Here is a 27,805-nt window from a genome sequence, read left to right as displayed (position 1 = left end):
TCATAATTGTGCACTGGTCACCCTGGTCACAGACCCTTGTTTTTGATCTGCCTAAGTGGGCATTGTGACATCATACCTCTGCACTGGTCACCCAGGTGACATGCCCTTGTCTGTGATCTGCGCAATGTGGCATTCTGACATCATAACTTTGCTCTGGTCACCATGGTGACAGACCCTTGTCTGTTATCTGGCTAAGGGGGCATTGTGATATCATAACTCTGCACTGGTCAACCAGGTGACAGACCAATGTCTGTGATCGGCTTAAGGGGGCATTGTTGCATCAGAACTCTGTACTGGTCACCGTGGTGACAGACCATTTTCTGTGATCTCCCTGAGGGGGCATTGTGACATCATAACTGTGCACTTGTCACCCAGTTGATGGACCATTGTCTGTGATCTGCCTTAGGGGCCATTGTGACATCATAACACGGCACTTGTCACCCAGGTGACAAAACCTTGTCTGTGATCTGCCTAAGGGGGCATTGGGACATCATAATTGTGCACTGGTCACCCAGGTCACAGACCCTTGTCTTTGATCTGCCTAAGTGGGCATTGTGACATCATAACTCTGCACTGGTCACCCAGGTGACAGACCCTTGTCTGTGATCTGCCTAAGGTGACACTGTGACATCATAACTCTGCACTGGAAACGCAGGTGACAGACCCTTTTCTGTGATCTCCCTAAGGGGGCATTGTGACTTCATAACTCTGCGCGGGTCTCCCAGGTGTCAGGTCATTGACTGCGATCTGCCAAAGGGGGCATTTTGACATGATAACTCTGCACTGGTCACTCAGGTGACAGACCCTTGTCTGTGATCTGCCTAAGGTGGCATTGTGACATCATTACTCTGCATTGGACACCGAGGTGACAGTCCCTTGTCTGTAATCTGCCTCAGGGGGTATTGTGAAAACATAACCATGCACTAGTCACCCATATTACAGGTCTATGTCTGTGATGTGCCTAAGGGGGCATTGTGACTTCATAACTCTGCACTGGGCACCCAGGTGACAGGCCCTTGTCTGTGATCTGCCTAAGGGGGCATTGTGACATCATAACTATGCACTGGGCACCCAGGTGACAGGCCCTTGACTGCGATAGGCCTAAGGGTGCATTATGACATCAGAATTCTCCAATGGTCACCCAGGTGACAGGCCCTTGTCTGTTTTCTGCCTAAGGGCGCATTGTGGCATCATAACTCTGCACTGGTCACCCAGGTGACAGGCCCTTGTCTGCGATCTGCCTAAGGGGGCATTTTGCCATCATAAGTCTGCACTAGTCACCCAGGTGACAGGTCCTTTTCTGATCTGCCTAAGGGACATTGTGACATCATAACGTTGCATTGGGCACCCAGGTGACAGGCCCTTGTCTGTGATCTGCATAGGGGGGCATTGTGACATCATAACTCTCTACTGGGCACTCAGATGAGAGGCCCTTATCTGTGATTTCCCTAAGAGGGTATTGTGACATCATTATTCTGCCCTGGTCACCCAGGTGACAGGCCACTGTCTGTGATCTGCCTAAGGGGGCATTGTGACATCATAACTCTGCACTGGTCACCCTGCTGACATGTTTTTGTCTGTGATCTGCCTAAGGGGGCATTCTGACATCATAACCATGCACCGGTCACACAGATGACAGGCCCTTGTGTGTGGTCTGCCAAAGGGGGCGTTGTGATATCATAAGTCTGAACTGGGCACCCAGGTGAGAGGCCCTTCTCTGTGATCTGCCTAAGGTGGTATTGTGACATCATAATTTTGCACTGGTCTCCCAGGTGTCAGGCCACTGTCTGTGATCTGCCTAAGGGGGCGTAGTGACATCATAACTCTGCACTGGTCACCGAGGAGACAGACCCTTGTCTGTGATCTGCCTAAGGGGGCATTTTGATATCAAAATTCTGCACTGGTCACCCAGGTGACAGACCCTTTCCTGTGATCTGCCTTAGGGGGCATTGTGACACAATAACTCTGCACTGGTCACCCAGGTGACAGACCCTTGTATCTGATCTTTCTAAGTGGGCATTGTGACATCATAACTTTGCTCTGCTCACCCTGGTGACAGACCCTTTTCTGTTAAATGCCTAAGGGGTCATTGTGACATCATAACCCTGCAGTGGTCACCCAGGTGAAAGTCCCTTGTCTGTGAACTGCCTCAAGGGTCATTGTGACATCATAACTCGGCACTTGTCACCCAGGTGACATACAATTTTCTGTGATCTGCCTAAGGGGTCATTGTAACATCATAAATCTGAACTGGTCACCCAGGTGACAGACCCTTGTCTGTGATCTGCCTAAGGGGGCATTGTGACATCATAACAGAGCACTGGTCACACAGGTGACGGAACGTTGTCTGTGATCTGCCTAAGGGGGCATTGTGACATTATAACTCTGCACTGGTCACCCAGGAGAAAGACCCTTTCCTGTGATCTGCCTATGGGTGCATTGTGACATGATAACTCTGCACTGGTGACCCAGGTGACAGACCCTTGTCTGCGATCTGCCTAAGGGGCCATTGTGACATCATAACTCTGCACTGGTCACCCAGGTGACAGAACCTTGTCTGTGATCTGCCTAAGGGGGCATTGTGACATCATAATTGTGCACTGGTCACCCTGGTCACAGACCCTTGTTTTTGATCTGCCTAAGTGGGCATTGTGACATCATACCTCTGCACTGGTCACCCAGGTGACATGCCCTTGTCTGTGATCTGCGCAATGTGGCATTCTGACATCATAACTTTGCTCTGGTCACCATGGTGACAGACCCTTGTCTGTTATCTGGCTAAGGGGGCATTGTGATATCATAACTCTGCACTGGTCAACCAGGTGACAGACCAATGTCTGTGATCGGCTTAAGGGGGCATTGTTGCATCAGAACTCTGTACTGGTCACCGTGGTGACAGACCATTTTCTGTGATCTCCCTGAGGGGGCATTGTGACATCATAACTGTGCACTTGTCACCCAGTTGATGGACCATTGTCTGTGATCTGCCTTAGGGGCCATTGTGACATCATAACACGGCACTTGTCACCCAGGTGACAAAACCTTGTCTGTGATCTGCCTAAGGGGGCATTGGGACATCATAATTGTGCACTGGTCACCCAGGTCACAGACCCTTGTCTTTGATCTGCCTAAGTGGGCATTGTGACATCATAACTCTGCACTGGTCACCCAGGTGACAGACCCTTGTCTGTGATCTGCCTAAGGTGACACTGTGACATCATAACTCTGCACTGGAAACGCAGGTGACAGACCCTTTTCTGTGATCTCCCTAAGGGGGCATTGTGACTTCATAACTCTGCGCGGGTCTCCCAGGTGTCAGGTCATTGACTGCGATCTGCCAAAGGGGGCATTTTGACATGATAACTCTGCACTGGTCACTCAGGTGACAGACCCTTGTCTGTGATCTGCCTAAGGTGGCATTGTGACATCATTACTCTGCATTGGACACCGAGGTGACAGTCCCTTGTCTGTAATCTGCCTCAGGGGGTATTGTGAAAACATAACCATGCACTAGTCACCCATATTACAGGTCTATGTCTGTGATGTGCCTAAGGGGGCATTGTGACTTCATAACTCTGCACTGGGCACCCAGGTGACAGGCCCTTGTCTGTGATCTGCCTAAGGGGGCATTGTGACATCATAACTATGCACTGGGCACCCAGGTGACAGGCCCTTGACTGCGATAGGCCTAAGGGTGCATTATGACATCAGAATTCTCCAATGGTCACCCAGGTGACAGGCCCTTGTCTGTTTTCTGCCTAAGGGCGCATTGTGGCATCATAACTCTGCACTGGTCACCCAGGTGACAGGCCCTTGTCTGCGATCTGCCTAAGGGGGCATTTTGCCATCATAAGTCTGCACTAGTCACCCAGGTGACAGGTCCTTTTCTGATCTGCCTAAGGGACATTGTGACATCATAACGTTGCATTGGGCACCCAGGTGACAGGCCCTTGTCTGTGATCTGCATAGGGGGGCATTGTGACATCATAACTCTCTACTGGGCACTCAGATGAGAGGCCCTTATCTGTGATTTCCCTAAGAGGGTATTGTGACATCATTATTCTGCCCTGGTCACCCAGGTGACAGGCCACTGTCTGTGATCTGCCTAAGGGGGCATTGTGACATCATAACTCTGCACTGGTCACCCTGCTGACATGTTTTTGTCTGTGATCTGCCTAAGGGGGCATTCTGACATCATAACCATGCACCGGTCACACAGATGACAGGCCCTTGTGTGTGGTCTGCCAAAGGGGGCGTTGTGATATCATAAGTCTGAACTGGGCACCCAGGTGAGAGGCCCTTCTCTGTGATCTGCCTAAGGTGGTATTGTGACATCATAATTTTGCACTGGTCTCCCAGGTGTCAGGCCACTGTCTGTGATCTGCCTAAGGGGGCGTAGTGACATCATAACTCTGCACTGGTCACCGAGGAGACAGACCCTTGTCTGTGATCTGCCTAAGGGGGCATTTTGATATCAAAATTCTGCACTGGTCACCCAGGTGACAGACCCTTTCCTGTGATCTGCCTTAGGGGGCATTGTGACACAATAACTCTGCACTGGTCACCCAGGTGACAGACCCTTGTATCTGATCTTTCTAAGTGGGCATTGTGACATCATAACTTTGCTCTGCTCACCCTGGTGACAGACCCTTTTCTGTTAAATGCCTAAGGGGTCATTGTGACATCATAACCCTGCAGTGGTCACCCAGGTGAAAGTCCCTTGTCTGTGAACTGCCTCAAGGGTCATTGTGACATCATAACTCGGCACTTGTCACCCAGGTGACATACAATTTTCTGTGATCTGCCTAAGGGGTCATTGTAACATCATAAATCTGAACTGGTCACCCAGGTGACAGACCCTTGTCTGTGATCTGCCTAAGGGGGCATTGTGACATCATAACAGAGCACTGGTCACACAGGTGACGGAACGTTGTCTGTGATCTGCCTAAGGGGGCATTGTGACATTATAACTCTGCACTGGTCACCCAGGAGAAAGACCCTTTCCTGTGATCTGCCTATGGGTGCATTGTGACATGATAACTCTGCACTGGTGACCCAGGTGACAGACCCTTGTCTGCGATCTGCCTAAGGGGCCATTGTGACATCATAACTCTGCACTGGTCACCCAGGTGACAGAACCTTGTCTGTGATCTGCCTAAGGGGGCATTGTGACATCATAATTGTGCACTGGTCACCCTGGTCACAGACCCTTGTTTTTGATCTGCCTAAGTGGGCATTGTGACATCATACCTCTGCACTGGTCACCCAGGTGACATGCCCTTGTCTGTGATCTGCGCAATGTGGCATTCTGACATCATAACTTTGCTCTGGTCACCATGGTGACAGACCCTTGTCTGTTATCTGGCTAAGGGGGCATTGTGATATCATAACTCTGCACTGGTCAACCAGGTGACAGACCAATGTCTGTGATCGGCTTAAGGGGGCATTGTTGCATCAGAACTCTGTACTGGTCACCGTGGTGACAGACCATTTTCTGTGATCTCCCTGAGGGGGCATTGTGACATCATAACTGTGCACTTGTCACCCAGTTGATGGACCATTGTCTGTGATCTGCCTTAGGGGCCATTGTGACATCATAACACGGCACTTGTCACCCAGGTGACAAAACCTTGTCTGTGATCTGCCTAAGGGGGCATTGGGACATCATAATTGTGCACTGGTCACCCAGGTCACAGACCCTTGTCTTTGATCTGCCTAAGTGGGCATTGTGACATCATAACTCTGCACTGGTCACCCAGGTGACAGACCCTTGTCTGTGATCTGCCTAAGGTGACACTGTGACATCATAACTCTGCACTGGAAACGCAGGTGACAGACCCTTTTCTGTGATCTCCCTAAGGGGGCATTGTGACTTCATAACTCTGCGCGGGTCTCCCAGGTGTCAGGTCATTGACTGCGATCTGCCAAAGGGGGCATTTTGACATGATAACTCTGCACTGGTCACTCAGGTGACAGACCCTTGTCTGTGATCTGCCTAAGGTGGCATTGTGACATCATTACTCTGCATTGGACACCGAGGTGACAGTCCCTTGTCTGTAATCTGCCTCAGGGGGTATTGTGAAAACATAACCATGCACTAGTCACCCATATTACAGGTCTATGTCTGTGATGTGCCTAAGGGGGCATTGTGACTTCATAACTCTGCACTGGGCACCCAGGTGACAGGCCCTTGTCTGTGATCTGCCTAAGGGGGCATTGTGACATCATAACTATGCACTGGGCACCCAGGTGACAGGCCCTTGACTGCGATAGGCCTAAGGGTGCATTATGACATCAGAATTCTCCAATGGTCACCCAGGTGACAGGCCCTTGTCTGTTTTCTGCCTAAGGGCGCATTGTGGCATCATAACTCTGCACTGGTCACCCAGGTGACAGGCCCTTGTCTGCGATCTGCCTAAGGGGGCATTTTGCCATCATAAGTCTGCACTAGTCACCCAGGTGACAGGTCCTTTTCTGATCTGCCTAAGGGACATTGTGACATCATAACGTTGCATTGGGCACCCAGGTGACAGGCCCTTGTCTGTGATCTGCATAGGGGGGCATTGTGACATCATAACTCTCTACTGGGCACTCAGATGAGAGGCCCTTATCTGTGATTTCCCTAAGAGGGTATTGTGACATCATTATTCTGCCCTGGTCACCCAGGTGACAGGCCACTGTCTGTGATCTGCCTAAGGGGGCATTGTGACATCATAACTCTGCATTGGTCACCCTGCTGACATGTTTTTGTCTGTGATCTGCCTAAGGGGGCATTCTGACATCATAACCATGCACCGGTCACACAGATGACAGGCCCTTGTGTGTGGTCTGCCAAAGGGGGCGTTGTGATATCATAAGTCTGAACTGGGCACCCAGGTGAGAGGCCCTTCTCTGTGATCTGCCTAAGGTGGTATTGTGACATCATAATTTTGCACTGGTCTCCCAGGTGTCAGGCCACTGTCTGTGATCTGCCTAAGGGGGCGTAGTGACATCATAACTCTGCACTGGTCACCGAGGAGACAGACCCTTGTCTGTGATCTGCCTAAGGGGGCATTTTGATATCAAAATTCTGCACTGGTCACCCAGGTGACAGACCCTTTCCTGTGATCTGCCTTAGGGGGCATTGTGACACAATAACTCTGCACTGGTCACCCAGGTGACAGACCCTTGTATCTGATCTTTCTAAGTGGGCATTGTGACATCATAACTTTGCTCTGCTCACCCTGGTGACAGACCCTTTTCTGTTAAATGCCTAAGGGGTCATTGTGACATCATAACCCTGCAGTGGTCACCCAGGTGAAAGTCCCTTGTCTGTGAACTGCCTCAAGGGTCATTGTGACATCATAACTCGGCACTTGTCACCCAGGTGACATACAATTTTCTGTGATCTGCCTAAGGGGTCATTGTAACATCATAAATCTGAACTGGTCACCCAGGTGACAGACCCTTGTCTGTGATCTGCCTAAGGGGGCATTGTGACATCATAACAGAGCACTGGTCACACAGGTGACGGAACGTTGTCTGTGATCTGCCTAAGGGGGCATTGTGACATTATAACTCTGCACTGGTCACCCAGGAGAAAGACCCTTTCCTGTGATCTGCCTATGGGTGCATTGTGACATGATAACTCTGCACTGGTGACCCAGGTGACAGACCCTTGTCTGCGATCTGCCTAAGGGGCCATTGTGACATCATAACTCTGCACTGGTCACCCAGGTGACAGAACCTTGTCTGTGATCTGCCTAAGGGGGCATTGTGACATCATAATTGTGCACTGGTCACCCTGGTCACAGACCCTTGTTTTTGATCTGCCTAAGTGGGCATTGTGACATCATACCTCTGCACTGGTCACCCAGGTGACATGCCCTTGTCTGTGATCTGCGCAATGTGGCATTCTGACATCATAACTTTGCTCTGGTCACCATGGTGACAGACCCTTGTCTGTTATCTGGCTAAGGGGGCATTGTGATATCATAACTCTGCACTGGTCAACCAGGTGACAGACCAATGTCTGTGATCGGCTTAAGGGGGCATTGTTGCATCAGAACTCTGTACTGGTCACCGTGGTGACAGACCATTTTCTGTGATCTCCCTGAGGGGGCATTGTGACATCATAACTGTGCACTTGTCACCCAGTTGATGGACCATTGTCTGTGATCTGCCTTAGGGGCCATTGTGACATCATAACACGGCACTTGTCACCCAGGTGACAAAACCTTGTCTGTGATCTGCCTAAGGGGGCATTGGGACATCATAATTGTGCACTGGTCACCCAGGTCACAGACCCTTGTCTTTGATCTGCCTAAGTGGGCATTGTGACATCATAACTCTGCACTGGTCACCCAGGTGACAGACCCTTGTCTGTGATCTGCCTAAGGTGACACTGTGACATCATAACTCTGCACTGGAAACGCAGGTGACAGACCCTTTTCTGTGATCTCCCTAAGGGGGCATTGTGACTTCATAACTCTGCGCGGGTCTCCCAGGTGTCAGGTCATTGACTGCGATCTGCCAAAGGGGGCATTTTGACATGATAACTCTGCACTGGTCACTCAGGTGACAGACCCTTGTCTGTGATCTGCCTAAGGTGGCATTGTGACATCATTACTCTGCATTGGACACCGAGGTGACAGTCCCTTGTCTGTAATCTGCCTCAGGGGGTATTGTGAAAACATAACCATGCACTAGTCACCCATATTACAGGTCTATGTCTGTGATGTGCCTAAGGGGGCATTGTGACTTCATAACTCTGCACTGGGCACCCAGGTGACAGGCCCTTGTCTGTGATCTGCCTAAGGGGGCATTGTGACATCATAACTATGCACTGGGCACCCAGGTGACAGGCCCTTGACTGCGATAGGCCTAAGGGTGCATTATGACATCAGAATTCTCCAATGGTCACCCAGGTGACAGGCCCTTGTCTGTTTTCTGCCTAAGGGCGCATTGTGGCATCATAACTCTGCACTGGTCACCCAGGTGACAGGCCCTTGTCTGCGATCTGCCTAAGGGGGCATTTTGCCATCATAAGTCTGCACTAGTCACCCAGGTGACAGGTCCTTTTCTGATCTGCCTAAGGGACATTGTGACATCATAACGTTGCATTGGGCACCCAGGTGACAGGCCCTTGTCTGTGATCTGCATAGGGGGGCATTGTGACATCATAACTCTCTACTGGGCACTCAGATGAGAGGCCCTTATCTGTGATTTCCCTAAGAGGGTATTGTGACATCATTATTCTGCCCTGGTCACCCAGGTGACAGGCCACTGTCTGTGATCTGCCTAAGGGGGCATTGTGACATCATAACTCTGCACTGGTCACCCTGCTGACATGTTTTTGTCTGTGATCTGCCTAAGGGGGCATTCTGACATCATAACCATGCACCGGTCACACAGATGACAGGCCCTTGTGTGTGGTCTGCCAAAGGGGGCGTTGTGATATCATAAGTCTGAACTGGGCACCCAGGTGAGAGGCCCTTCTCTGTGATCTGCCTAAGGTGGTATTGTGACATCATAATTTTGCACTGGTCTCCCAGGTGTCAGGCCACTGTCTGTGATCTGCCTAAGGGGGCGTAGTGACATCATAACTCTGCACTGGTCACCGAGGAGACAGACCCTTGTCTGTGATCTGCCTAAGGGGGCATTTTGATATCAAAATTCTGCACTGGTCACCCAGGTGACAGACCCTTTCCTGTGATCTGCCTTAGGGGGCATTGTGACACAATAACTCTGCACTGGTCACCCAGGTGACAGACCCTTGTATCTGATCTTTCTAAGTGGGCATTGTGACATCATAACTTTGCTCTGCTCACCCTGGTGACAGACCCTTTTCTGTTAAATGCCTAAGGGGTCATTGTGACATCATAACCCTGCAGTGGTCACCCAGGTGAAAGTCCCTTGTCTGTGAACTGCCTCAAGGGTCATTGTGACATCATAACTCGGCACTTGTCACCCAGGTGACATACAATTTTCTGTGATCTGCCTAAGGGGTCATTGTAACATCATAAATCTGAACTGGTCACCCAGGTGACAGACCCTTGTCTGTGATCTGCCTAAGGGGGCATTGTGACATCATAACAGAGCACTGGTCACACAGGTGACGGAACGTTGTCTGTGATCTGCCTAAGGGGGCATTGTGACATTATAACTCTGCACTGGTCACCCAGGAGAAAGACCCTTTCCTGTGATCTGCCTATGGGTGCATTGTGACATGATAACTCTGCACTGGTGACCCAGGTGACAGACCCTTGTCTGCGATCTGCCTAAGGGGCCATTGTGACATCATAACTCTGCACTGGTCACCCAGGTGACAGAACCTTGTCTGTGATCTGCCTAAGGGGGCATTGTGACATCATAATTGTGCACTGGTCACCCTGGTCACAGACCCTTGTTTTTGATCTGCCTAAGTGGGCATTGTGACATCATACCTCTGCACTGGTCACCCAGGTGACATGCCCTTGTCTGTGATCTGCGCAATGTGGCATTCTGACATCATAACTTTGCTCTGGTCACCATGGTGACAGACCCTTGTCTGTTATCTGGCTAAGGGGGCATTGTGATATCATAACTCTGCACTGGTCAACCAGGTGACAGACCAATGTCTGTGATCGGCTTAAGGGGGCATTGTTGCATCAGAACTCTGTACTGGTCACCGTGGTGACAGACCATTTTCTGTGATCTCCCTGAGGGGGCATTGTGACATCATAACTGTGCACTTGTCACCCAGTTGATGGACCATTGTCTGTGATCTGCCTTAGGGGCCATTGTGACATCATAACACGGCACTTGTCACCCAGGTGACAAAACCTTGTCTGTGATCTGCCTAAGGGGGCATTGGGACATCATAATTGTGCACTGGTCACCCAGGTCACAGACCCTTGTCTTTGATCTGCCTAAGTGGGCATTGTGACATCATAACTCTGCACTGGTCACCCAGGTGACAGACCCTTGTCTGTGATCTGCCTAAGGTGACACTGTGACATCATAACTCTGCACTGGAAACGCAGGTGACAGACCCTTTTCTGTGATCTCCCTAAGGGGGCATTGTGACTTCATAACTCTGCGCGGGTCTCCCAGGTGTCAGGTCATTGACTGCGATCTGCCAAAGGGGGCATTTTGACATGATAACTCTGCACTGGTCACTCAGGTGACAGACCCTTGTCTGTGATCTGCCTAAGGTGGCATTGTGACATCATTACTCTGCATTGGACACCGAGGTGACAGTCCCTTGTCTGTAATCTGCCTCAGGGGGTATTGTGAAAACATAACCATGCACTAGTCACCCATATTACAGGTCTATGTCTGTGATGTGCCTAAGGGGGCATTGTGACTTCATAACTCTGCACTGGGCACCCAGGTGACAGGCCCTTGTCTGTGATCTGCCTAAGGGGGCATTGTGACATCATAACTATGCACTGGGCACCCAGGTGACAGGCCCTTGACTGCGATAGGCCTAAGGGTGCATTATGACATCAGAATTCTCCAATGGTCACCCAGGTGACAGGCCCTTGTCTGTTTTCTGCCTAAGGGCGCATTGTGGCATCATAACTCTGCACTGGTCACCCAGGTGACAGGCCCTTGTCTGCGATCTGCCTAAGGGGGCATTTTGCCATCATAAGTCTGCACTAGTCACCCAGGTGACAGGTCCTTTTCTGATCTGCCTAAGGGACATTGTGACATCATAACGTTGCATTGGGCACCCAGGTGACAGGCCCTTGTCTGTGATCTGCATAGGGGGGCATTGTGACATCATAACTCTCTACTGGGCACTCAGATGAGAGGCCCTTATCTGTGATTTCCCTAAGAGGGTATTGTGACATCATTATTCTGCCCTGGTCACCCAGGTGACAGGCCACTGTCTGTGATCTGCCTAAGGGGGCATTGTGACATCATAACTCTGCACTGGTCACCCTGCTGACATGTTTTTGTCTGTGATCTGCCTAAGGGGGCATTCTGACATCATAACCATGCACCGGTCACACAGATGACAGGCCCTTGTGTGTGGTCTGCCAAAGGGGGCGTTGTGATATCATAAGTCTGAACTGGGCACCCAGGTGAGAGGCCCTTCTCTGTGATCTGCCTAAGGTGGTATTGTGACATCATAATTTTGCACTGGTCTCCCAGGTGTCAGGCCACTGTCTGTGATCTGCCTAAGGGGGCGTAGTGACATCATAACTCTGCACTGGTCACCGAGGAGACAGACCCTTGTCTGTGATCTGCCTAAGGGGGCATTTTGATATCAAAATTCTGCACTGGTCACCCAGGTGACAGACCCTTTCCTGTGATCTGCCTTAGGGGGCATTGTGACACAATAACTCTGCACTGGTCACCCAGGTGACAGACCCTTGTATCTGATCTTTCTAAGTGGGCATTGTGACATCATAACTTTGCTCTGCTCACCCTGGTGACAGACCCTTTTCTGTTAAATGCCTAAGGGGTCATTGTGACATCATAACCCTGCAGTGGTCACCCAGGTGAAAGTCCCTTGTCTGTGAACTGCCTCAAGGGTCATTGTGACATCATAACTCGGCACTTGTCACCCAGGTGACATACAATTTTCTGTGATCTGCCTAAGGGGTCATTGTAACATCATAAATCTGAACTGGTCACCCAGGTGACAGACCCTTGTCTGTGATCTGCCTAAGGGGGCATTGTGACATCATAACAGAGCACTGGTCACACAGGTGACGGAACGTTGTCTGTGATCTGCCTAAGGGGGCATTGTGACATTATAACTCTGCACTGGTCACCCAGGAGAAAGACCCTTTCCTGTGATCTGCCTATGGGTGCATTGTGACATGATAACTCTGCACTGGTGACCCAGGTGACAGACCCTTGTCTGCGATCTGCCTAAGGGGCCATTGTGACATCATAACTCTGCACTGGTCACCCAGGTGACAGAACCTTGTCTGTGATCTGCCTAAGGGGGCATTGTGACATCATAATTGTGCACTGGTCACCCTGGTCACAGACCCTTGTTTTTGATCTGCCTAAGTGGGCATTGTGACATCATACCTCTGCACTGGTCACCCAGGTGACATGCCCTTGTCTGTGATCTGCGCAATGTGGCATTCTGACATCATAACTTTGCTCTGGTCACCATGGTGACAGACCCTTGTCTGTTATCTGGCTAAGGGGGCATTGTGATATCATAACTCTGCACTGGTCAACCAGGTGACAGACCAATGTCTGTGATCGGCTTAAGGGGGCATTGTTGCATCAGAACTCTGTACTGGTCACCGTGGTGACAGACCATTTTCTGTGATCTCCCTGAGGGGGCATTGTGACATCATAATTGTGCACTGGTCACCCAGGTCACAGACCATTGTCTTTGATCTGCCTAAGTGGGCATTGTGACATCATAACTCTGCACTGGTCACCCAGGTGACAGACCCTTGTCTGTGATCTGCCTAAGGTGACACTGTGACATCATAACTCTGCACTGGAAACGCAGGTGACAGACCCTTTTCTGTGATCTCCCTAAGGGGGCATTGTGACTTCATAACTCTGCGCGGGTCTCCCAGGTGTCAGGTCATTGACTGCGATCTGCCAAAGGGGGCATTTTGACATGATAACTCTGCACTGGTCACTCAGGTGACAGACCCTTGTCTGTGATCTGCCTAAGGTGGCATTGTGACATCATTACTCTGCATTGGACACCGAGGTGACAGTCCCTTGTCTGTAATCTGCCTCAGGGGGTATTGTGAAAACATAACCATGCACTAGTCACCCATATTACAGGTCTATGTCTGTGATGTGCCTAAGGGGGCATTGTGACTTCATAACTCTGCACTGGGCACCCAGGTGACAGGCCCTTGTCTGTGATCTGCCTAAGGGGGCATTGTGACATCATAACTATGCACTGGGCACCCAGGTGACAGGCCCTTGACTGCGATAGGCCTAAGGGTGCATTATGACATCAGAATTCTCCAATGGTCACCCAGGTGACAGGCCCTTGTCTGTTTTCTGCCTAAGGGCGCATTGTGGCATCATAACTCTGCACTGGTCACCCAGGTGACAGGCCCTTGTCTGCGATCTGCCTAAGGGGGCATTTTGCCATCATAAGTCTGCACTAGTCACCCAGGTGACAGGTCCTTTTCTGATCTGCCTAAGGGACATTGTGACATCATAACGTTGCATTGGGCACCCAGGTGACAGGCCCTTGTCTGTGATCTGCATAGGGGGGCATTGTGACATCATAACTCTCTACTGGGCACTCAGATGAGAGGCCCTTATCTGTGATTTCCCTAAGAGGGTATTGTGACATCATTATTCTGCCCTGGTCACCCAGGTGACAGGCCACTGTCTGTGATCTGCCTAAGGGGGCATTGTGACATCATAACTCTGCACTGGTCACCCTGCTGACATGTTTTTGTCTGTGATCTGCCTAAGGGGGCATTCTGACATCATAACCATGCACCGGTCACACAGATGACAGGCCCTTGTGTGTGGTCTGCCAAAGGGGGCGTTGTGATATCATAAGTCTGAACTGGGCACCCAGGTGAGAGGCCCTTCTCTGTGATCTGCCTAAGGTGGTATTGTGACATCATAATTTTGCACTGGTCTCCCAGGTGTCAGGCCACTGTCTGTGATCTGCCTAAGGGGGCGTAGTGACATCATAACTCTGCACTGGTCACCGAGGAGACAGACCCTTGTCTGTGATCTGCCTAAGGGGGCATTTTGATATCAAAATTCTGCACTGGTCACCCAGGTGACAGACCCTTTCCTGTGATCTGCCTTAGGGGGCATTGTGACACAATAACTCTGCACTGGTCACCCAGGTGACAGACCCTTGTATCTGATCTTTCTAAGTGGGCATTGTGACATCATAACTTTGCTCTGCTCACCCTGGTGACAGACCCTTTTCTGTTAAATGCCTAAGGGGTCATTGTGACATCATAACCCTGCAGTGGTCACCCAGGTGAAAGTCCCTTGTCTGTGAACTGCCTCAAGGGTCATTGTGACATCATAACTCGGCACTTGTCACCCAGGTGACATACAATTTTCTGTGATCTGCCTAAGGGGTCATTGTAACATCATAAATCTGAACTGGTCACCCAGGTGACAGACCCTTGTCTGTGATCTGCCTAAGGGGGCATTGTGACATCATAACAGAGCACTGGTCACACAGGTGACGGAACGTTGTCTGTGATCTGCCTAAGGGGGCATTGTGACATTATAACTCTGCACTGGTCACCCAGGAGAAAGACCCTTTCCTGTGATCTGCCTATGGGTGCATTGTGACATGATAACTCTGCACTGGTGACCCAGGTGACAGACCCTTGTCTGCGATCTGCCTAAGGGGCCATTGTGACATCATAACTCTGCACTGGTCACCCAGGTGACAGAACCTTGTCTGTGATCTGCCTAAGGGGGCATTGTGACATCATAATTGTGCACTGGTCACCCTGGTCACAGACCCTTGTTTTTGATCTGCCTAAGTGGGCATTGTGACATCATACCTCTGCACTGGTCACCCAGGTGACATGCCCTTGTCTGTGATCTGCGCAATGTGGCATTCTGACATCATAACTTTGCTCTGGTCACCATGGTGACAGACCCTTGTCTGTTATCTGGCTAAGGGGGCATTGTGATATCATAACTCTGCACTGGTCAACCAGGTGACAGACCAATGTCTGTGATCGGCTTAAGGGGGCATTGTTGCATCAGAACTCTGTACTGGTCACCGTGGTGACAGACCATTTTCTGTGATCTCCCTGAGGGGGCATTGTGACATCATAACTGTGCACTTGTCACCCAGTTGATGGACCATTGTCTGTGATCTGCCTTAGGGGCCATTGTGACATCATAACACGGCACTTGTCACCCAGGTGACAAAACCTTGTCTGTGATCTGCCTAAGGGGGCATTGGGACATCATAATTGTGCACTGGTCACCCAGGTCACAGACCCTTGTCTTTGATCTGCCTAAGTGGGCATTGTGACATCATAACTCTGCACTGGTCACCCAGGTGACAGACCCTTGTCTGTGATCTGCCTAAGGTGACACTGTGACATCATAACTCTGCACTGGAAACGCAGGTGACAGACCCTTTTCTGTGATCTCCCTAAGGGGGCATTGTGACTTCATAACTCTGCGCGGGTCTCCCAGGTGTCAGGTCATTGACTGCGATCTGCCAAAGGGGGCATTTTGACATGATAACTCTGCACTGGTCACTCAGGTGACAGACCCTTGTCTGTGATCTGCCTAAGGTGGCATTGTGACATCATTACTCTGCATTGGACACCGAGGTGACAGTCCCTTGTCTGTAATCTGCCTCAGGGGGTATTGTGAAAACATAACCATGCACTAGTCACCCATATTACAGGTCTATGTCTGTGATGTGCCTAAGGGGGCATTGTGACTTCATAACTCTGCACTGGGCACCCAGGTGACAGGCCCTTGTCTGTGATCTGCCTAAGGGGGCATTGTGACATCATAACTATGCACTGGGCACCCAGGTGACAGGCCCTTGACTGCGATAGGCCTAAGGGTGCATTATGACATCAGAATTCTCCAATGGTCACCCAGGTGACAGGCCCTTGTCTGTTTTCTGCCTAAGGGCGCATTGTGGCATCATAACTCTGCACTGGTCACCCAGGTGACAGGCCCTTGTCTGCGATCTGCCTAAGGGGGCATTTTGCCATCATAAGTCTGCACTAGTCACCCAGGTGACAGGTCCTTTTCTGATCTGCCTAAGGGACATTGTGACATCATAACGTTGCATTGGGCACCCAGGTGACAGGCCCTTGTCTGTGATCTGCATAGGGGGGCATTGTGACATCATAACTCTCTACTGGGCACTCAGATGAGAGGCCCTTATCTGTGATTTCCCTAAGAGGGTATTGTGACATCATTATTCTGCCCTGGTCACCCAGGTGACAGGCCACTGTCTGTGATCTGCCTAAGGGGGCATTGTGACATCATAACTCTGCACTGGTCACCCTGCTGACATGTTTTTGTCTGTGATCTGCCTAAGGGGGCATTCTGACATCATAACCATGCACCGGTCACACAGATGACAGGCCCTTGTGTGTGGTCTGCCAAAGGGGGCGTTGTGATATCATAAGTCTGAACTGGGCACCCAGGTGAGAGGCCCTTCTCTGTGATCTGCCTAAGGTGGTATTGTGACATCATAATTTTGCACTGGTCTCCCAGGTGTCAGGCCACTGTCTGTGATCTGCCTAAGGGGGCGTAGTGACATCATAACTCTGCACTGGTCACCGAGGAGACAGACCCTTGTCTGTGATCTGCCTAAGGGGGCATTTTGATATCAAAATTCTGCACTGGTCACCCAGGTGACAGACCCTTTCCTGTGATCTGCCTTAGGGGGCATTGTGACACAATAACTCTGCACTGGTCACCCAGGTGACAGACCCTTGTATCTGATCTTTCTAAGTGGGCATTGTGACATCATAACTTTGCTCTGCTCACCCTGGTGACAGACCCTTTTCTGTTAAATGCCTAAGGGGTCATTGTGACATCATAACCCTGCAGTGGTCACCCAGGTGAAAGTCCCTTGTCTGTGAACTGCCTCAAGGGTCATTGTGACATCATAACTCGGCACTTGTCACCCAGGTGACATACAATTTTCTGTGATCTGCCTAAGGGGTCATTGTAACATCATAAATCTGAACTGGTCACCCAGGTGACAGACCCTTGTCTGTGATCTGCCTAAGGGGGCATTGTGACATCATAACAGAGCACTGGTCACACAGGTGACGGAACGTTGTCTGTGATCTGCCTAAGGGGGCATTGTGACATTATAACTCTGCACTGGTCACCCAGGAGAAAGACCCTTTCCTGTGATCTGCCTATGGGTGCATTGTGACATGATAACTCTGCACTGGTGACCCAGGTGACAGACCCTTGTCTGCGATCTGCCTAAGGGGCCATTGTGACATCATAACTCTGCACTGGTCACCCAGGTGACAGAACCTTGTCTGTGATCTGCCTAAGGGGGCATTGTGACATCATAATTGTGCACTGGTCACCCTGGTCACAGACCCTTGTTTTTGATCTGCCTAAGTGGGCATTGTGACATCATACCTCTGCACTGGTCACCCAGGTGACATGCCCTTGTCTGTGATCTGCGCAATGTGGCATTCTGACATCATAACTTTGCTCTGGTCACCATGGTGACAGACCCTTGTCTGTTATCTGGCTAAGGGGGCATTGTGATATCATAACTCTGCACTGGTCAACCAGGTGACAGACCAATGTCTGTGATCGGCTTAAGGGGGCATTGTTGCATCAGAACTCTGTACTGGTCACCGTGGTGACAGACCATTTTCTGTGATCTCCCTGAGGGGGCATTGTGACATCATAACTGTGCACTTGTCACCCAGTTGATGGACCATTGTCTGTGATCTGCCTTAGGGGCCATTGTGACATCATAACACGGCACTTGTCACCCAGGTGACAAAACCTTGTCTGTGATCTGCCTAAGGGGGCATTGGGACATCATAATTGTGCACTGGTCACCCAGGTCACAGACCCTTGTCTTTGATCTGCCTAAGTGGGCATTGTGACATCATAACTCTGCACTGGTCACCCAGGTGACAGACCCTTGTCTGTGATCTGCCTAAGGTGACACTGTGACATCATAACTCTGCACTGGAAACGCAGGTGACAGACCCTTTTCTGTGATCTCCCTAAGGGGGCATTGTGACTTCATAACTCTGCGCGGGTCTCCCAGGTGTCAGGTCATTGACTGCGATCTGCCAAAGGGGGCATTTTGACATGATAACTCTGCACTGGTCACTCAGGTGACAGACCCTTGTCTGTGATCTGCCTAAGGTGGCATTGTGACATCATTACTCTGCATTGGACACCGAGGTGACAGTCCCTTGTCTGTAATCTGCCTCAGGGGGTATTGTGAAAACATAACCATGCACTAGTCACCCATATTACAGGTCTATGTCTGTGATGTGCCTAAGGGGGCATTGTGACTTCATAACTCTGCACTGGGCACCCAGGTGACAGGCCCTTGTCTGTGATCTGCCTAAGGGGGCATTGTGACATCATAACTATGCACTGGGCACCCAGGTGACAGGCCCTTGACTGCGATAGGCCTAAGGGTGCATTATGACATCAGAATTCTCCAATGGTCACCCAGGTGACAGGCCCTTGTCTGTTTTCTGCCTAAGGGCGCATTGTGGCATCATAACTCTGCACTGGTCACCCAGGTGACAGGCCCTTGTCTGCGATCTGCCTAAGGGGGCATTTTGCCATCATAAGTCTGCACTAGTCACCCAGGTGACAGGTCCTTTTCTGATCTGCCTAAGGGACATTGTGACATCATAACGTTGCATTGGGCACCCAGGTGACAGGCCCTTGTCTGTGATCTGCATAGGGGGGCATTGTGACATCATAACTCTCTACTGGGCACTCAGATGAGAGGCCCTTATCTGTGATTTCCCTAAGAGGGTATTGTGACATCATTATTCTGCCCTGGTCACCCAGGTGACAGGCCACTGTCTGTGATCTGCCTAAGGGGGCATTGTGACATCATAACTCTGCACTGGTCACCCTGCTGACATGTTTTTGTCTGTGATCTGCCTAAGGGGGCATTCTGACATCATAACCATGCACCGGTCACACAGATGACAGGCCCTTGTGTGTGGTCTGCCAAAGGGGGCGTTGTGATATCATAAGTCTGAACTGGGCACCCAGGTGAGAGGCCCTTCTCTGTGATCTGCCTAAGGTGGTATTGTGACATCATAATTTTGCACTGGTCTCCCAGGTGTCAGGCCACTGTCTGTGATCTGCCTAAGGGGGCGTAGTGACATCATAACTCTGCACTGGTCACCGAGGAGACAGACCCTTGTCTGTGATCTGCCTAAGGGGGCATTTTGATATCAAAATTCTGCACTGGTCACCCAGGTGACAGACCCTTTCCTGTGATCTGCCTTAGGGGGCATTGTGACACAATAACTCTGCACTGGTCACCCAGGTGACAGACCCTTGTATCTGATCTTTCTAAGTGGGCATTGTGACATCATAACTTTGCTCTGCTCACCCTGGTGACAGACCCTTTTCTGTTAAATGCCTAAGGGGTCATTGTGACATCATAACCCTGCAGTGGTCACCCAGGTGAAAGTCCCTTGTCTGTGAACTGCCTCAAGGGTCATTGTGACATCATAACTCGGCACTTGTCACCCAGGTGACATACAATTTTCTGTGATCTGCCTAAGGGGTCATTGTAACATCATAAATCTGAACTGGTCACCCAGGTGACAGACCCTTGTCTGTGATCTGCCTAAGGGGGCATTGTGACATCATAACAGAGCACTGGTCACACAGGTGACGGAACGTTGTCTGTGATCTGCCTAAGGGGGCATTGTGACATTATAACTCTGCACTGGTCACCCAGGAGAAAGACCCTTTCCTGTGATCTGCCTATGGGTGCATTGTGACATGATAACTCTGCACTGGTGACCCAGGTGACAGACCCTTGTCTGCGATCTGCCTAAGGGGCCATTGTGACATCATAACTCTGCACTGGTCACCCAGGTGACAGAACCTTGTCTGTGATCTGCCTAAGGGGGCATTGTGACATCATAATTGTGCACTGGTCACCCTGGTCACAGACCCTTGTTTTTGATCTGCCTAAGTGGGCATTGTGACATCATACCTCTGCACTGGTCACCCAGGTGACATGCCCTTGTCTGTGATCTGCGCAATGTGGCATTCTGACATCATAACTTTGCTCTGGTCACCATGGTGACAGACCCTTGTCTGTTATCTGGCTAAGGGGGCATTGTGATATCATAACTCTGCACTGGTCAACCAGGTGACAGACCAATGTCTGTGATCGGCTTAAGGGGGCATTGTTGCATCAGAACTCTGTACTGGTCACCGTGGTGACAGACCATTTTCTGTGATCTCCCTGAGGGGGCATTGTGACATCATAACTGTGCACTTGTCACCCAGTTGATGGACCATTGTCTGTGATCTGCCTTAGGGGCCATTGTGACATCATAACACGGCACTTGTCACCCAGGTGACAAAACCTTGTCTGTGATCTGCCTAAGGGGGCATTGGGACATCATAATTGTGCACTGGTCACCCAGGTCACAGACCCTTGTCTTTGATCTGCCTAAGTGGGCATTGTGACATCATAACTCTGCACTGGTCACCCAGGTGACAGACCCTTGTCTGTGATCTGCCTAAGGTGACACTGTGACATCATAACTCTGCACTGGAAACGCAGGTGACAGACCCTTTTCTGTGATCTCCCTAAGGGGGCATTGTGACTTCATAACTCTGCGCGGGTCTCCCAGGTGTCAGGTCATTGACTGCGATCTGCCAAAGGGGGCATTTTGACATGATAACTCTGCACTGGTCACTCAGGTGACAGACCCTTGTCTGTGATCTGCCTAAGGTGGCATTGTGACATCATTACTCTGCATTGGACACCGAGGTGACAGTCCCTTGTCTGTAATCTGCCTCAGGGGGTATTGTGAAAACATAACCATGCACTAGTCACCCATATTACAGGTCTATGTCTGTGATGTGCCTAAGGGGGCATTGTGACTTCATAACTCTGCACTGGGCACCCAGGTGACAGGCCCTTGTCTGTGATCTGCCTAAGGGGGCATTGTGACATCATAACTATGCACTGGGCACCCAGGTGACAGGCCCTTGACTGCGATAGGCCTAAGGGTGCATTATGACATCAGAATTCTCCAATGGTCACCCAGGTGACAGGCCCTTGTCTGTTTTCTGCCTAAGGGCGCATTGTGGCATCATAACTCTGCACTGGTCACCCAGGTGACAGGCCCTTGTCTGCGATCTGCCTAAGGGGGCATTTTGCCATCATAAGTCTGCACTAGTCACCCAGGTGACAGGTCCTTTTCTGATCTGCCTAAGGGACATTGTGACATCATAACGTTGCATTGGGCACCCAGGTGACAGGCCCTTGTCTGTGATCTGCATAGGGGGGCATTGTGACATCATAACTCTCTACTGGGCACTCAGATGAGAGGCCCTTATCTGTGATTTCCCTAAGAGGGTATTGTGACATCATTATTCTGCCCTGGTCACCCAGGTGACAGGCCACTGTCTGTGATCTGCCTAAGGGGGCATTGTGACATCATAACTCTGCACTGGTCACCCTGCTGACATGTTTTTGTCTGTGATCTGCCTAAGGGGGCATTCTGACATCATAACCATGCACCGGTCACACAGATGACAGGCCCTTGTGTGTGGTCTGCCAAAGGGGGCGTTGTGATATCATAAGTCTGAACTGGGCACCCAGGTGAGAGGCCCTTCTCTGTGATCTGCCTAAGGTGGTATTGTGACATCATAATTTTGCACTGGTCTCCCAGGTGTCAGGCCACTGTCTGTGATCTGCCTAAGGGGGCGTAGTGACATCATAACTCTGCACTGGTCACCGAGGAGACAGACCCTTGTCTGTGATCTGCCTAAGGGGGCATTTTGATATCAAAATTCTGCACTGGTCACCCAGGTGACAGACCCTTTCCTGTGATCTGCCTTAGGGGGCATTGTGACACAATAACTCTGCACTGGTCACCCAGGTGACAGACCCTTGTATCTGATCTTTCTAAGTGGGCATTGTGACATCATAACTTTGCTCTGCTCACCCTGGTGACAGACCCTTTTCTGTTAAATGCCTAAGGGGTCATTGTGACATCATAACCCTGCAGTGGTCACCCAGGTGAAAGTCCCTTGTCTGTGAACTGCCTCAAGGGTCATTGTGACATCATAACTCGGCACTTGTCACCCAGGTGACATACAATTTTCTGTGATCTGCCTAAGGGGTCATTGTAACATCATAAATCTGAACTGGTCACCCAGGTGACAGACCCTTGTCTGTGATCTGCCTAAGGGGGCATTGTGACATCATAACAGAGCACTGGTCACACAGGTGACGGAACGTTGTCTGTGATCTGCCTAAGGGGGCATTGTGACATTATAACTCTGCACTGGTCACCCAGGAGAAAGACCCTTTCCTGTGATCTGCCTATGGGTGCATTGTGACATGATAACTCTGCACTGGTGACCCAGGTGACAGACCCTTGTCTGCGATCTGCCTAAGGGGCCATTGTGACATCATAACTCTGCACTGGTCACCCAGGTGACAGAACCTTGTCTGTGATCTGCCTAAGGGGGCATTGTGACATCATAATTGTGCACTGGTCACCCTGGTCACAGACCCTTGTTTTTGATCTGCCTAAGTGGGCATTGTGACATCATACCTCTGCACTGGTCACCCAGGTGACATGCCCTTGTCTGTGATCTGCGCAATGTGGCATTCTGACATCATAACTTTGCTCTGGTCACCATGGTGACAGACCCTTGTCTGTTATCTGGCTAAGGGGGCATTGTGATATCATAACTCTGCACTGGTCAACCAGGTGACAGACCAATGTCTGTGATCGGCTTAAGGGGGCATTGTTGCATCAGAACTCTGTACTGGTCACCGTGGTGACAGACCATTTTCTGTGATCTCCCTGAGGGGGCATTGTGACATCATAACTGTGCACTTGTCACCCAGTTGATGGACCATTGTCTGTGATCTGCCTTAGGGGCCATTGTGACATCATAACACGGCACTTGTCACCCAGGTGACAAAACCTTGTCTGTGATCTGCCTAAGGGGGCATTGGGACATCATAATTGTGCACTGGTCACCCAGGTCACAGACCCTTGTCTTTGATCTGCCTAAGTGGGCATTGTGACATCATAACTCTGCACTGGTCACCCAGGTGACAGACCCTTGTCTGTGATCTGCCTAAGGTGACACTGTGACATCATAACTCTGCACTGGAAACGCAGGTGACAGACCCTTTTCTGTGATCTCCCTAAGGGGGCATTGTGACTTCATAACTCTGCGCGGGTCTCCCAGGTGTCAGGTCATTGACTGCGATCTGCCAAAGGGGGCATTTTGACATGATAACTCTGCACTGGTCACTCAGGTGACAGACCCTTGTCTGTGATCTGCCTAAGGTGGCATTGTGACATCATTACTCTGCATTGGACACCGAGGTGACAGTCCCTTGTCTGTAATCTGCCTCAGGGGGTATTGTGAAAACATAACCATGCACTAGTCACCCATATTACAGGTCTATGTCTGTGATGTGCCTAAGGGGGCATTGTGACTTCATAACTCTGCACTGGGCACCCAGGTGACAGGCCCTTGTCTGTGATCTGCCTAAGGGGGCATTGTGACATCATAACTATGCACTGGGCACCCAGGTGACAGGCCCTTGACTGCGATAGGCCTAAGGGTGCATTATGACATCAGAATTCTCCAATGGTCACCCAGGTGACAGGCCCTTGTCTGTTTTCTGCCTAAGGGCGCATTGTGGCATCATAACTCTGCACTGGTCACCCAGGTGACAGGCCCTTGTCTGCGATCTGCCTAAGGGGGCATTTTGCCATCATAAGTCTGCACTAGTCACCCAGGTGACAGGTCCTTTTCTGATCTGCCTAAGGGACATTGTGACATCATAACGTTGCATTGGGCACCCAGGTGACAGGCCCTTGTCTGTGATCTGCATAGGGGGGCATTGTGACATCATAACTCTCTACTGGGCACTCAGATGAGAGGCCCTTATCTGTGATTTCCCTAAGAGGGTATTGTGACATCATTATTCTGCCCTGGTCACCCAGGTGACAGGCCACTGTCTGTGATCTGCCTAAGGGGGCATTGTGACATCATAACTCTGCACTGGTCACCCTGCTGACATGTTTTTGTCTGTGATCTGCCTAAGGGGGCATTCTGACATCATAACCATGCACCGGTCACACAGATGACAGGCCCTTGTGTGTGGTCTGCCAAAGGGGGCGTTGTGATATCATAAGTCTGAACTGGGCACCCAGGTGAGAGGCCCTTCTCTGTGATCTGCCTAAGGTGGTATTGTGACATCATAATTTTGCACTGGTCTCCCAGGTGTCAGGCCACTGTCTGTGATCTGCCTAAGGGGGCGTAGTGACATCATAACTCTGCACTGGTCACCGAGGAGACAGACCCTTGTCTGTGATCTGCCTAAGGGGGCATTTTGATATCAAAATTCTGCACTGGTCACCCAGGTGACAGACCCTTTCCTGTGATCTGCCTTAGGGGGCATTGTGACACAATAACTCTGCACTGGTCACCCAGGTGACAGACCCTTGTATCTGATCTTTCTAAGTGGGCATTGTGACATCATAACTTTGCTCTGCTCACCCTGGTGACAGACCCTTTTCTGTTAAATGCCTAAGGGGTCATTGTGACATCATAACCCTGCAGTGGTCACCCAGGTGAAAGTCCCTTGTCTGTGAACTGCCTCAAGGGTCATTGTGACATCATAACTCGGCACTTGTCACCCAGGTGACATACAATTTTCTGTGATCTGCCTAAGGGGTCATTGTAACATCATAAATCTGAACTGGTCACCCAGGTGACAGACCCTTGTCTGTGATCTGCCTAAGGGGGCATTGTGACATCATAACAGAGCACTGGTCACACAGGTGACGGAACGTTGTCTGTGATCTGCCTAAGGGGGCATTGTGACATTATAACTCTGCACTGGTCACCCAGGAGAAAGACCCTTTCCTGTGATCTGCCTATGGGTGCATTGTGACATGATAACTCTGCACTGGTGACCCAGGTGACAGACCCTTGTCTGCGATCTGCCTAAGGGGCCATTGTGACATCATAACTCTGCACTGGTCACCCAGGTGACAGAACCTTGTCTGTGATCTGCCTAAGGGGGCATTGTGACATCATAATTGTGCACTGGTCACCCTGGTCACAGACCCTTGTTTTTGATCTGCCTAAGTGGGCATTGTGACATCATACCTCTGCACTGGTCACCCAGGTGACATGCCCTTGTCTGTGATCTGCGCAATGTGGCATTCTGACATCATAACTTTGCTCTGGTCACCATGGTGACAGACCCTTGTCTGTTATCTGGCTAAGGGGGCATTGTGATATCATAACTCTGCACTGGTCAACCAGGTGACAGACCAATGTCTGTGATCGGCTTAAGGGGGCATTGTTGCATCAGAACTCTGTACTGGTCACCGTGGTGACAGACCATTTTCTGTGATCTCCCTGAGGGGGCATTGTGACATCATAACTGTGCACTTGTCACCCAGTTGATGGACCATTGTCTGTGATCTGCCTTAGGGGCCATTGTGACATCATAACACGGCACTTGTCACCCAGGTGACAAAACCTTGTCTGTGATCTGCCTAAGGGGGCATTGGGACATCATAATTGTGCACTGGTCACCCAGGTCACAGACCCTTGTCTTTGATCTGCCTAAGTGGGCATTGTGACATCATAACTCTGCACTGGTCACCCAGGTGACAGACCCTTGTCTGTGATCTGCCTAAGGTGACACTGTGACATCATAACTCTGCACTGGAAACGCAGGTGACAGACCCTTTTCTGTGATCTCCCTAAGGGGGCATTGTGACTTCATAACTCTGCGCGGGTCTCCCAGGTGTCAGGTCATTGACTGCGATCTGCCAAAGGGGGCATTTTGACATGATAACTCTGCACTGGTCACTCAGGTGACAGACCCTTGTCTGTGATCTGCCTAAGGTGGCATTGTGACATCATTACTCTGCATTGGACACCGAGGTGACAGTCCCTTGTCTGTAATCTGCCTCAGGGGGTATTGTGAAAACATAACCATGCACTAGTCACCCATATTACAGGTCTATGTCTGTGATGTGCCTAAGGGGGCATTGTGACTTCATAACTCTGCACTGGGCACCCAGGTGACAGGCCCTTGTCTGTGATCTGCCTAAGGGGGCATTGTGACATCATAACTATGCACTGGGCACCCAGGTGACAGGCCCTTGACTGCGATAGGCCTAAGGGTGCATTATGACATCAGAATTCTCCAATGGTCACCCAGGTGACAGGCCCTTGTCTGTTTTCTGCCTAAGGGCGCATTGTGGCATCATAACTCTGCACTGGTCACCCAGGTGACAGGCCCTTGTCTGCGATCTGCCTAAGGGGGCATTTTGCCATCATAAGTCTGCACTAGTCACCCAGGTGACAGGTCCTTTTCTGATCTGCCTAAGGGACATTGTGACATCATAACGTTGCATTGGGCACCCAGGTGACAGGCCCTTGTCTGTGATCTGCATAGGGGGGCATTGTGACATCATAACTCTCTACTGGGCACTCAGATGAGAGGCCCTTATCTGTGATTTCCCTAAGAGGGTATTGTGACATCATTATTCTGCCCTGGTCACCCAGGTGACAGGCCACTGTCTGTGATCTGCCTAAGGGGGCATTGTGACATCATAACTCTGCACTGGTCACCCTGCTGACATGTTTTTGTCTGTGATCTGCCTAAGGGGGCATTCTGACATCATAACCATGCACCGGTCACACAGATGACAGGCCCTTGTGTGTGGTCTGCCAAAGGGGGCGTTGTGATATCATAAGTCTGAACTGGGCACCCAGGTGAGAGGCCCTTCTCTGTGATCTGCCTAAGGTGGTATTGTGACATCATAATTTTGCACTGGTCTCCCAGGTGTCAGGCCACTGTCTGTGATCTGCCTAAGGGGGCGTAGTGACATCATAACTCTGCACTGGTCACCGAGGAGACAGACCCTTGTCTGTGATCTGCCTAAGGGGGCATTTTGATATCAAAATTCTGCACTGGTCACCCAGGTGACAGACCCTTTCCTGTGATCTGCCTTAGGGGGCATTGTGACACAATAACTCTGCACTGGTCACCCAGGTGACAGACCCTTGTATCTGATCTTTCTAAGTGGGCATTGTGACATCATAACTTTGCTCTGCTCACCCTGGTGACAGACCCTTTTCTGTTAAA

The sequence above is a fragment of the Pan paniscus genome, chromosome 15, assembly GCF_029289425.2.
Source record: "Pan paniscus chromosome 15, NHGRI_mPanPan1-v2.0_pri, whole genome shotgun sequence".
Taxonomy (NCBI): domain Eukaryota; kingdom Metazoa; phylum Chordata; class Mammalia; order Primates; family Hominidae; genus Pan; species Pan paniscus.
This window is presented reverse-complemented; position numbering follows the sequence as displayed.